Here is a 12,431-nt window from a genome sequence, read left to right on the forward strand (position 1 = left end):
AACAGCTTGTGCTATTATGGCACAAATGGTTGTAAATGCTTCTCTGGGATCCCCTTTGCTTAGAAATAGCAGACTCATATGGCTTTAGCGTTGCTTTTTGGTAATTAGAAGGCTGCTAAATGCCGCTGCGCACTACAAATGTATTATGCCCAGCAGTGAAGGGGTTAATTAGGGAACTTGAAGGAAGCTTGTAGGGTTAATTTTAGCTTGAGTGTAGTGTAGTAGACAACCCAAAGTATTGATCTAGGCCCATTTTGGTATATTTCATGCCACCATTTAACCGCCAAATGTGATCAAATAAAAAAAAAATCAATACATTTTTCACATGTTGTTATTTACAAACAGCTTGTGCAATTATGGCACAAATGGTTGTAAATGCTTCTTTGGGATCTCCTTTGTTCAGAAATAGCAGACATATATGGCTTTGGCGTTGCTTTGGTAATTAGAAGGTCACTAATTGCCACTGCGCACCACACTTTTATTATGCCCAACAGTGAAGGGGTTAATTAGGTAGCTTGTAGGGAGCTTGCAGGGTTAATTTTAGCTTTAGTGTAGAGATCAGCCTCCCACCTGACACATCCCACCCCCTGATCCCTCCCAAACAGCTCTCTTCCCTCTCCCACCCCACTATTGTCCCCGCCATCTTAAGAACTGGCAGAAAGACTGCCAGTACTAAAATAAAAGGTTTTTTTTTAAATTAAAAAAAAACCATATTAAGCTGTGTAGGGTCCTCCCTTAGCCCCAACCTCTTTGATCCCCCCAAACAGCTCTCTAACCCTCCATCTCTACTTTATTGTGGGCCATCTTGGGTACTGGCAGCTGTCTGTCAGTACCCTGTTTGCCATAAAATATGGTATTTTAAATGTATTTTTTTATTTTTTATTTTATTATTAAATATTTTCTGTAGTGTAGCTGCCCCCCCTCAATATCCAACCCCCCACCCCCTCCCCGATCCCTTAGCTAAAAATTCCCCCTCCTCTCTTCCACCTTATCTAATAAAGTCTCTCTGCATCAGATGGCTAACAAATGTTACTGCAGGATGCCTCAATATCGAGGCATCACTGCAATAACATGAAAGCGGCTGGAAGCGATCAGGATCGCTTCCACCGTTTGGAAACACCAACAACGTACAGGGTACGTCCTTGGTTGGTAAGGACCTTTTTTTGGTAGGATGTACCCTGTACGTCGTTAGTCGTTGAGGGATAAAACACTAAAGGCTAGATTACAAGTGGTGCACTAACTTTGCACTAAACAAAAAATAAAGTCATTCAAAAGTACATTTAAAATTACAGTTTCAATCATATAAACACGATCTGATAAAAATGAGTCAAATAACTATAAAAAAACAGTTATAAGGGTTCAAAGGTATTTGGTATATGACAAGGTGTTTGACTGCAAAGGGCTATAATGTATGTATGTATATGTATGTATATGTATGTGTGTATATGTAATGTATTCAGATATATATTTATGTGTTTTATCATATTATATATATATATATATATATATATATATATATATATATATATATATATACACACAGCCTTATGTTCTTCACTTACAGGAATATGTTATTTTTATAGTAAATTTCTATTTATCTATATATATATATATATATATATATATATATATATATATATATATATATATATATATATATATATATGTATATACCTCTGTATCTATTCCTATAGATGTATAGATATAGTTATCTATTTTACATTACCCAAGAATTTGATGGTGACTCTGGTTGAGTTTCAGAGATCATGTGTGAAGGTGGGAGAAACTCACAGAAGGACAACCATCACTGCAACACTCCACTGATCTGAGCTTTGTGGCAGAATGGACAGACGGAAGTCTCTCCTCAGTGCAAGACAAATGAAAGCCTGCTTGGAATTTTCAAAAAAGCACCTAAAGGACTCTGAGACTGTAAAAAACAAGATTTTCTAGACTGGTAAAACAAAGATTTAACTGTTTGACATTAATTCCAAGAGGCAATGTCTGGAGGAAACTAGGCATCACCTGCGAAATACGATTACAACAGTGAAGCATGGTGGTCGTAGCATCATGCTGTGGGGTTGTTTTTCAGGGTTGAGGGAAGGCTGAATGCAGCAAAATATAGGGATATTCTTGTATGTATGTATGTATTGGGTACTTGTAAAGTGTGGCTAATCACCCGTAAGGGTCTCAAGGCGCTGCTCATTTTATCAACCTCGGAAGGATGAAAGGCTGAGTGGACCTCACCAGGGATCGAACCTGCAACCCATGGGTTGCTATAGAGCTCAGCCACAGTGCTTTAGCATGCTGAGCTATCTGTCAGGCTTAATGAAAACTGCTTCCAGAGCACTCCGGACCTCAGACTGGGCTAAATGTTCAGCTTCCAACAGGACTATGATCCACACAGCCAAGACAACGCAAGAGTGGCTTAGGGACAACTCTGTGAATGTACTTGAGAGGCCGAGCCAGAACAGGGACTTTGACCCAATCGAACATCTATGGAGATACCTGAAAATGACTGTCCACTGATGGTCCTTATCCAACCTGACAGAATTTGAGATGATCTGCAGAGAAGAGTGGCAGAAAGTCCTAAAATCCCAGTGTGCAAAGTTTGTTGCATTATACCCAAAAAGACTTGAGTCTGTATTTGTTGCCAAAGGTGCTTCCATTAAAGGGTCACTGTAAGTAAATATTTTCTATGCCTGTTACTAACTAACTACCCCAAATACGCTTTTTATCAATAGCATTTCATTAACATATCTCTACCGTATATCAGAAATCTTGTCTGCAAATTTAATTGTTTTCCAAACCCACTCCGTGGGTATCCTTTGCTCTGTACCAATCCGTTTACAATACCTAGGTTTCAAAATAGCGCTTTAAACACAATTTCATTGGTTTAAGTATTTTGAGCACACAGTGCTGAAAATAGTGGGCAGGATAACGTGACATCATCGGGGAATAAAAGATATAACTTTTATAACGTTATGAAACTTCATTTTGGAGAAAATATAGGTCAGTAGGTTTTAATTAATGTTTATTAACTGTAATATATTAGTTGTTTAGCTTAAAAATTATAACAGAAAGTAATCCTTTAAGTACTAAATGCCAGATTACAAGTGGTGCACTATTTAACGCTTTCGCTCGCGTGCAAACCGCACCAGAAGTAAACTTTGAATCCCCCCGGATTTTATAAATGTTACAAGTTGAAAGTTGCTTGAGAGCGAAAGCCGACACGTGCTAACTTCAGGACTTTGGATATTGTTACACCGCTAGCTTTTTCTCCCCATAAACTTCAATGGAGAGTGCAAGCTAGAAAAAACACTCATTGCTCGTGTGCTAACCCAATCGCAGTTAAACCTACAACCCTAGCCCAAAGGTAGTTATGAATATACATTCCATTGTTCTTCTCATAGAAGAAAATGTTCTATTTTATTTTTAATAGATATTTCTATATAAAATATAAAATATTATATATATATATAAATATTATATTTCTATATAAAATATATTTTTTGTAAAATATCTATCTATCTATCTATCTATATATACACAGTACTATAAATAATGAAAATCGTATATTAGTGTTTTGGACTAAAAATTGTGATTAAAACACTAGGGAGGTGGGTTTAGATAAGGCTGATGAGAGTGTAGATCTGTCTATCTAGCTTAGACAGTTCAGAGGAAATTCAAGTTCAGCTTCATGTCCTCTCATTTGAGTTTTCCTCTTGTGATTGCCTTAATTAAGGCTGTGGAGGGGGAGATTATGAAGATGTATTATACAGGTATTGTTAATGATAATCTTACAAAGTCTCAAAAAAAGGCCCTGTAAGAGTTGATAGAAGCTCCATATTTGGTCATTAAACCAGCTGATAAGCATGATACCCTGGATTTTCTCTATAAATTGGATAGTGCTACTGTTTTTAGCAATACCATAGTAGCATCACTTGATGTGGAGAGCTTGTACTCTTCAGCATGTAGTAATTTTTTGCAGAGCCGAGGTCCCTCATATTGCAGCCACACAGAATTTGTTTTACAATTGTTATGGTTTGTCTTGGAAAATAACATATTTACATTTGATAAGAGTATATATAGGTTAATACGAGGTACTGCAATGGGGGAAACTTGTACCCCCACATATGCGTGTCTCCATCTTGGAGAATGGGAAATGAAAGAGCTATATCAAAAGGATTGCTTTGAGAAATTTGTTAACGTGTGGTTGTGATATGTAGATCATTTCTTAGTTCTCTGGGAAGGTCCTCTAGAATCTTTAGTTGATTTTATTGCAGAACTTAACAAAAACATGTATAATATCTTGCCCACTCCTAAGACTAGCACTAAAAATGATCATAATAACGCTGCTACTAACAGTTTACTTATGGCTTCTAGCCATCACCCTCAGCACCTTATAAAAGGTATTCCAAAAGAGCATTTTCTAAGATAACGTAGAAACTGTTCCTCTAAGACTAAATTTGAAAGACATGCTACAGAAATGGAACAACATTTCATAGAAAGAAGTTATTCTAAAAGTGTTGCAAAAGCAAATTGGATGCTAGAGAATTAATTATGGATAATCTCCTTTACTTATAAAGTGAAGTCTCTCCATCTCAGATCAGGTTAGTGACTAAGTGCCACTGGAATACTGTTAAAAGTTTGATGACTAAACACTGGCACTAACTGACCAGAGATGAAGACATTGAAATAGTAGTCAAAAGAAACCTTCATTAGTGTCTTGATGTCCTCCAAATTTGTGTGACAAACTGGGACATAGAAACTATGTGTTTAAACCACCCACCACTAATTGGTTGAGCAATCATAAGATTGTGGGGAGTTTTCCATGTGGCAGATGCGTGACGTGTGAATACATGGTTAAAACTAAACGTTTCTCAATAAAAGCTGGAGAGGTTTTTAAAAGCTATCACTATTAATTGCTTAACTGAAGGAGTTGTATACTTATTTTACTGTTCTTGCCCCAGATTTTATGTAGGTAAAACTAAACGTTTGTTCAAAGAGAGAGTACGTTAACATCATGATGATATTAAAGTATAAGAAACATCCAGTTATGTATAGCAAGACATTTTGCAGAGTACCACGAGGCGAGACCTGACACGTTAAGATTTATTGGCATTGACAAAGGCCTGACATATGGCCATGGTGGGAACCAAGATAAATGTTTATTACAGAAAGAAAGTAAATGGATCTTTAAGTTATCCTCATGACAACTCATGGGGTTAAATGAAAAATTAGATTATGCCTGTTTTTTTCTCTAAATCTTGATATAATTTAGCTCTTTTTGAATTTTAACTACGTTATTTTAATTCTCTGGGGAAAAAAAACACAAAAAAGAAGGAACTTGAAATCTAGTAACTGAATGACTTCTTGAGAGCTTCGTTTGTGTTATGCCATCCATATGATCTATATGTGCTGACTTTTTACTTGGATATTTTGATTACAGTGTCTGTGAAGATATCAGCAAGGTCCCCAAGGAAATACTGCATTGTTAGTTCCCTCATTAGTTTGGTTAGCAGCTAGGGTGATGCTGATATATAATTTCCATTATATATATAGTGTTTTCCAGCACTTTATCCCCAGTATTAACAGAGGGGAGTTTGGCGGAATTTACTTTTCAAAAGCTCCTAAACGTTTTATTTACATTATCCGTGCTACAAGTTATAAGTAGTATTGTATATATAAAACCTCCAGTATTCACAGAGAGGTATTGGATACGACTTGTCTTTTTAGTCTCCTTATTGATAGTGTCTCCTTTAATATGTGTTGTTTTTGTAAAATTACCTTTGCACTGAGTTTTGTATAATTGCTAAGCTTGGTTTTGATGCCAGGCTGCTGCACTCATTTTTGCCAATTTGATGATTTTTGTATTAATACAATTTGGATCATTTTTTGAAGAGTGCTGAATCCCCTTCCTTTTCGGGCACTTGTATTTTCAGGCGTCTACTTCTTTTGTTTTTCTTTCTTTTGTGTTATAAATTAATACAAGGGTCTGCACCATAGCTATTTGTAGTTTTTTTTTACATTTTTTTGTTATATTTCACACATTTTCTCAAGTATTATACACAGTAAAGTACATTATTAAATATTAAAATTGAATAAAAATTATTTTTCTTGTTTTCAGGTATTTGAGTGGAAAGGGCTCCAAAATATGTAAACACACATGTATACACATATATACATGTTTATATACATACATATATACATACACATATATATGTATGTATACTGTATATACATTTTAGCCCTTACCATTCATATAGCTTGTCGTATACCATAAGCCATATACCTTAACTTTAAAAAAAAAAATATTATTATGATTAATTAGATAGTTTAAACAGTATATGAGTGTAACACTTTATTGTGATGTATATATGTTGTGTTTTGTGCAATTATTTTTTAGCCCTAACTTTTTATGCAAGGTCTTCAATCGTGCTAACCCCTCGAGCACAAATGAAGTTTGCTCTTGTGCGGTCACGTTTACTTTTAACTTGTAATACTCGCAAGTTAACGTGGGTGCGATATTTTAATATCACAAGTGTCAACATTAGCACACTACTTTTAATCTAGCCCTAAGTAAGTTAAGGGTTTGAATACTTATGCTCTAAGTAAGTTAAGGGTCTGAATACTTATGTCAATGTAATATTTCAGTCTTTTTCTTTTTAATATATATGCAAAGTTCGGGAGGGGGGGAATGGTTTTTATTTTGTCATTATGGGGTATGGAGTGTAGATCGATGTGAAAAAGAAATGATTTAAACAATTTTCACATAAGGCTGCAACATAACAATAATGTGAAAAAATGAAGATGTCTGAATACACTGTATATTTATATGAGATTAAAAATAAAAGGTTTCTGGATCTTTTTAGTGGTTGTTAAATGTTCTTTTGTGGATCTCTTTGATGGAGGTCATCAATATCGTTAAATAATATGAATAAATACATGTGTATATTTTTATGTGACTACTTATTAACAATTGTTGCACTTAGGTGTTTTTGTATCTCTAGGTACCATTTTTGTAATGAGGTTCTATGCTTATAGTGAAAGTGAGCCTCTGTTTAACTTTTTTTTTTTTAAAGGGATAGTAAACACCAAAAATGTTATTGTTTAAAAAGATAGATAATCCCTTTATTTACCATTCCTCAGTTTTGCATAACCAACACTGTTACAGAAATATACTTTTTACCTCTGTAATTACCTTGTATCTAAGCTTCTGCTGACTGCCTCCTTATCTAAGATCTTTTGACAGACTTGCATTTCAGGCAATTAATGATGGCTCTTAAATGATTTCACATGCATGAGCACAATGTTATCTATATGAAACACATGAACTAACTCCCTCTAGCTGTGAAAAATTGTCAAATGCTTTCAAATAAGAGATGACCTTCAAGGGCTTAGAAATTAGCATATAAGCCTACCTAGTATTAGCCTTCAACTAATAATAACAAGAGAACAAAACAAATTTGATGATAAAAGTAAATTAGAAAGTTGTTTAAAATTATATGCCCTATCTGAATCATGAAAGATTAATTTGGACTTTACTATCCCTTTAAAGCACCTTCACATTCAGATTAGAGAGAGGTTCTCATCTACAGGCATTAGTGTATATAAAGGTATATACTGTATAGGTAAGCATTGTTTAACACAGTTCACACACTAGATGGCAGTAGAGTTGTAATAAATGGTGTCTGATCAGAATGCTTTTTTGCACTTTTTAAAAAGCATAGTCATATACATATATCATTTTTTTTACACTTGTACATTCTACATTATAAGAAGCCCAGAGGGTAAATAATGTAAATGAGTCTTTTTGTATAAGACAAGGCATCCAGTGATTCCTGGCAGGCTTATGATATATTTTCACAAGATGCTTGTATTTAAGCAATACTACATGTGACAGGGACTTCTTGTTCTTAGCACAAGGTAAAAAAAAACTTGATCTTCCTGTTTTGTAATGTTTTTATTAGGTAAGATGTCTTTCTACTAATATAATGTACCTACTGTATGTATGTTTATTTTCCTGGAAGTTATTGTACATTAGTCCTGTTTAATAGCTTTTATTGCATCAGTTTAATTAAAATGTCTACAATGTTTCTTTACTATAAATTCGTTATTCATATCTCATCAGTAAAATAATTATGGTTTTCAAAATGAAAGAAAATGCTTCAAGCAATTTTAATAACAAAAAGAATATATAGAATGTATGGTAATTTTTTTGTTGACTAAAGGGTTAAAAAATAGGTGATCTTTATACAGAAGTAATCCTCAATAAGCTAATTGCAAAGCAGCACATCGTTAGGAATTGTGCTTTTGTGGGCCTCTGCCTAGCTTGCTTGTACTAGTTAAAGGCCTGTTTGTAAACCAAACTTATCTGTCTGCCTGTCTTGCATTGTGCAGGTCACTAGTGATTCTCCCTAACCTGTTTCCTGTTGCCGAGGAGACCAGATATTGGCCAGCCAATCAGGGTAACACTCTGAAGACTCCATGCAGACTAATTATTTTTCTTATTTCTATTCTGGGAAATTTGGGAATATCAATATAATTATTTATTGTCCCATAGACGGTGGGTCCTACAGTAGGGGGTTAACTAGTGAATCACATTTCTAAGTGCCTTTGTCTCCTACCATAGCGCTTTATTTAAGACTTCATAATTTTATTAAATATTTTAAAGCGCCTTTGGAAATACAGGGAGTGCAGAATTATTAGGCAAATGAGTATTTTGACCACATCATCCTCTTTATGCATGTTGTCTTACTCCAAGCTGTATAGGCTCGAAAGCCTACTACCAATTAAGCATATTAGGTGATGTGCATCTCTGTAATGAGAAGGGGTGTGGTCTAATGACATCAACACCCTATATCAGGTGTGCATAATTATTAGGCAACTTCTTTTCCTTTGGCAAAATGGGTCAAAAGAAGGACTTGACAGGCTCAGAAAAGTCAAAAATAGTGAGATATCTTGCAGAGGGATGCAGCACTCTTAAAATTGCAAAGCTTCTGAAGCGTGATCATCGAACAATCAAGCGTTTCATTCAAAATAGTCAACAGGGTCGCAAGAAGCGTGTGGAAAAACCAAGGCGCAAAATAACTGCCCATGAACTGAGAAAAGTCAAGCGTGCAGCTGCCAAGATGCCACTTGCCACCAGTTTGGCCATATTTCAGAGCTGCAACATCACTGGAGTGCCCAAAAGCACAAGGTGTGCAATACTCAGAGACATGGCCACGGTAAGAAAGGCTGAAAGACGACCACCACTGAACAAGACACACAAGCTGAAACGTCAAGACTGGGCCAAGAAATATCTCAAGACTGATTTTTCTAAGGTTTTATGGACTGATGAAATGAGAGTGAGTCTTGATGGGTTAGATGGATGGGCCCGTGGCTGGATTGGTAAAGGGCAGAGAGCTCCAGTCCGACTCAGACGCCAGCAAGGTGGAGGTGGAGTACTGGTTTGGGCTGGTATCATCAAAGATGAGCTTGTGGGGCCTTTTCGGGTTGAGGATGGAGTCAAGCTCAACTCCCAGTCCTACTGCCAGTTTCTGGAAGACACCTTCTTCAAGCAGTGGTACAGGAAGAAGTCTGCATCCTTCAAGAAAAACATGATTTTCATGCAGGACAATGCTCCATCACACGTGTCCAAGTACTCCACAGCGTGGCTGGCAAGAAAGGGTATAAAAGAAGAAAATCTAATGACATGGCCTCCTTGTTCACCTGATCTGAACCCCATTGAGAACCTGTGGTCCATCATCAAATGTGAGATTTACAAGGAGGGAAAACAGTACACCTCTCTGAACAGTGTCTGGGAGGCTGTGGTTGCTGCTGCACGCAATGTTGATGGTGAACAGATCAAAACACTGACAGAATCCATGGATGGCAGGCTTTTGAGTGTCCTTGCAAAGAAAGGTGGCTATATTGGTCACTGATTTGTTTTTGTTTTGTTTTTGAATGTCAGAAATGTATATTTGTGAATGTTGAGATGTTATATTGGTTTCACTGGTAAAAATAAATAATTGAAATGGGTATATATTTGTTTTTTGTTAAGTTGCCTAATAATTATGCACAGTAATAGTCACCTGCACACACAGATATCCCGCTAAAATAGCTATAACTAAAAACAAACTAAAAACTACTTCCAAAACTATTCAGCTTTGATATTAATGAGTTTTTTTGGGTTCATTGAGAACATGGTTGTTGTTCAATAATAAAATTAATCCTCAAAAATACAACTTGCCTAATAATTCTGCACTCCCTGTATACTGTATTTCTGGCCCCTGCCATAGGGTTTAACTTAAGACTTTATACTTTTTGTAAACGTTTTCTAAGTGCCTTTGGGAATATATTTCTGTCTCCTACCATAGAAGTTAATTTAAGACTCCTTTTTTAAAAAAAAAATATTTTAAGCAACTTTAGGACATTCTATGCAGAAATGATCTAGAACAAAGATAAAAAGGGTGCCTTCTAGTGCAATAATCCAAGGTAATAAGACCCCTAAACAATATGGAACCCACCGATGTCCAGGATACTCACGTGTGGGAAAGCACTTGACAAGTGCCAAACGCACAGACTGGACTGTTAGTAGTTGCCCAGCTCACTATATGATACAGTAGAGTTTGTGTATATTAGCATTAGGCTGACATAAGCTCCAAATAAGACTCCAAAAAGGCTTCTTGATATATTTAAAATATTTATATTAAAAACAAAATTAGCAATACAAAATGCTGAAAGGTATGAAAGCATCAAAACTGCTACGCGTTTCTCAGCGACCTCTGCGCCGTTTCTTCAGGAATATGATGCTCAAACAGGCTACGGAGTCTAATTTAAATAAATATACAACTACCAATCAGATACAAGTGTATCCAGCTAACACAGGTGTATAATTAAGACCTCAATCAGTTTAACACATACTAACGTCACAGGAGATGAAAAAAATGGCAAACATATTGATACATACATATAAATTAACAATACAACAGTAAATGATTACATTTAAAATCTACCTCAAAATCATAGTCTGTGCAGTTCCCCAATAGATTTGCAATAATAGCGAACTCATATGTGCATATAAGTCATTGATACATATTCAACATTATTATATACAATGCACTAAGATATCATACATATGGATCATTGAACTACCAATCCCTAACAGTATATGATGAAATATTGTAGTGTTACTTAACAACTATCTATACGATCAATATATACAGGGCCGGCCCTAGTCATTGCGGGGCCCAAGGCAGGATGACAAAATGGGGCCCCCTTTCTCCCCGCCTCCAACCCTGCCCCCAACCCCGCCCAATCTCCGCCCCCCAGCTTTTAAAATGAAAAAAAAAAATAGAAGAAAAATCATTTAAGGTAATGCACAACATTTTATATATATATAAAAACATAAATCCACTAATGTGGAACACTATAACATTGTATATATTGCAATATACCATTTGTACTATTGGAACAACTGTTAATGTATATAATGAAGAATTATGCTGACAATTAGGAACAGTTGAGTTGAACTGGGCCTTATTTTTATGTGTTTTCTTATGATAACAGGAACATTACAGAGACGCAAGTGCAGGTCCCTAGGCAGATTGACAGCGCGGGGCCTCTACAAAGAACAAAATATACTTAAAAGAAATGGGGCAATGCACTGTACCACACAAACACACAAATATAATACACACAGAGATACTTATATACACAAACATCCACACACTCAGACACATACAGGTCTCTGTAAGGAGTATGTGTCCTTTCACGCCTTGTAAACTGTCTTCCTGCCCGACAGCTAGATTTGCAGTTAAGTGCTTTTGTCTTCTAGGTACTGGAGACTTGCACTATCTAATTTAATTATGCATTAATTGTTATGGGACATTATAATCCTTTTGGGAGGATTCATTTGGTGCAGTATGCATGCACTATTTTTATGTGAGGAGACTAGGGGTTAACGGCTTCCATTAGTTATGGGATGGCTAATGACCCTATTGCTATGTGTATTTAGGGCAAAGGTCTTTTTTTGAATGAATGTTTCAACAGCTACTTTTTTTTTTCTTCAAATTAGAATCACACGCTTTTTCTTTAATGCGCAGTTTCTTTTGATGCCGCTCACGTGACCTCCTGCTCTTCCGATTGTAGCTTTTAGCGGAGCGGCGTCATTCCTGTGAGTTTCTCTTCAGTTACAGCTGTGGGGTTACCGACTGGCCGATTGGAGAGTCCTAAATTTGTGCCACTTCTGCAAAGTTACAGTAGGGCACCTCAGCTTCTGAGATGTAGAGGTGTATTTCATTTTCAATTTGTTTAACTCTTTGAAGGACTATCCTTCTTAAAGGGAATTGCCACACACATTTTTTCTTTTATGATTTAGAAAGAGAATGCAATTTTAAACATCTTTCTAATTTACTTATGTTATCTAATTTGTTTTATTCTCTTGATAT

Source organism: Bombina bombina, chromosome 5, assembly GCF_027579735.1.
Source record: "Bombina bombina isolate aBomBom1 chromosome 5, aBomBom1.pri, whole genome shotgun sequence".
Classification (NCBI taxonomy): domain Eukaryota; kingdom Metazoa; phylum Chordata; class Amphibia; order Anura; family Bombinatoridae; genus Bombina; species Bombina bombina.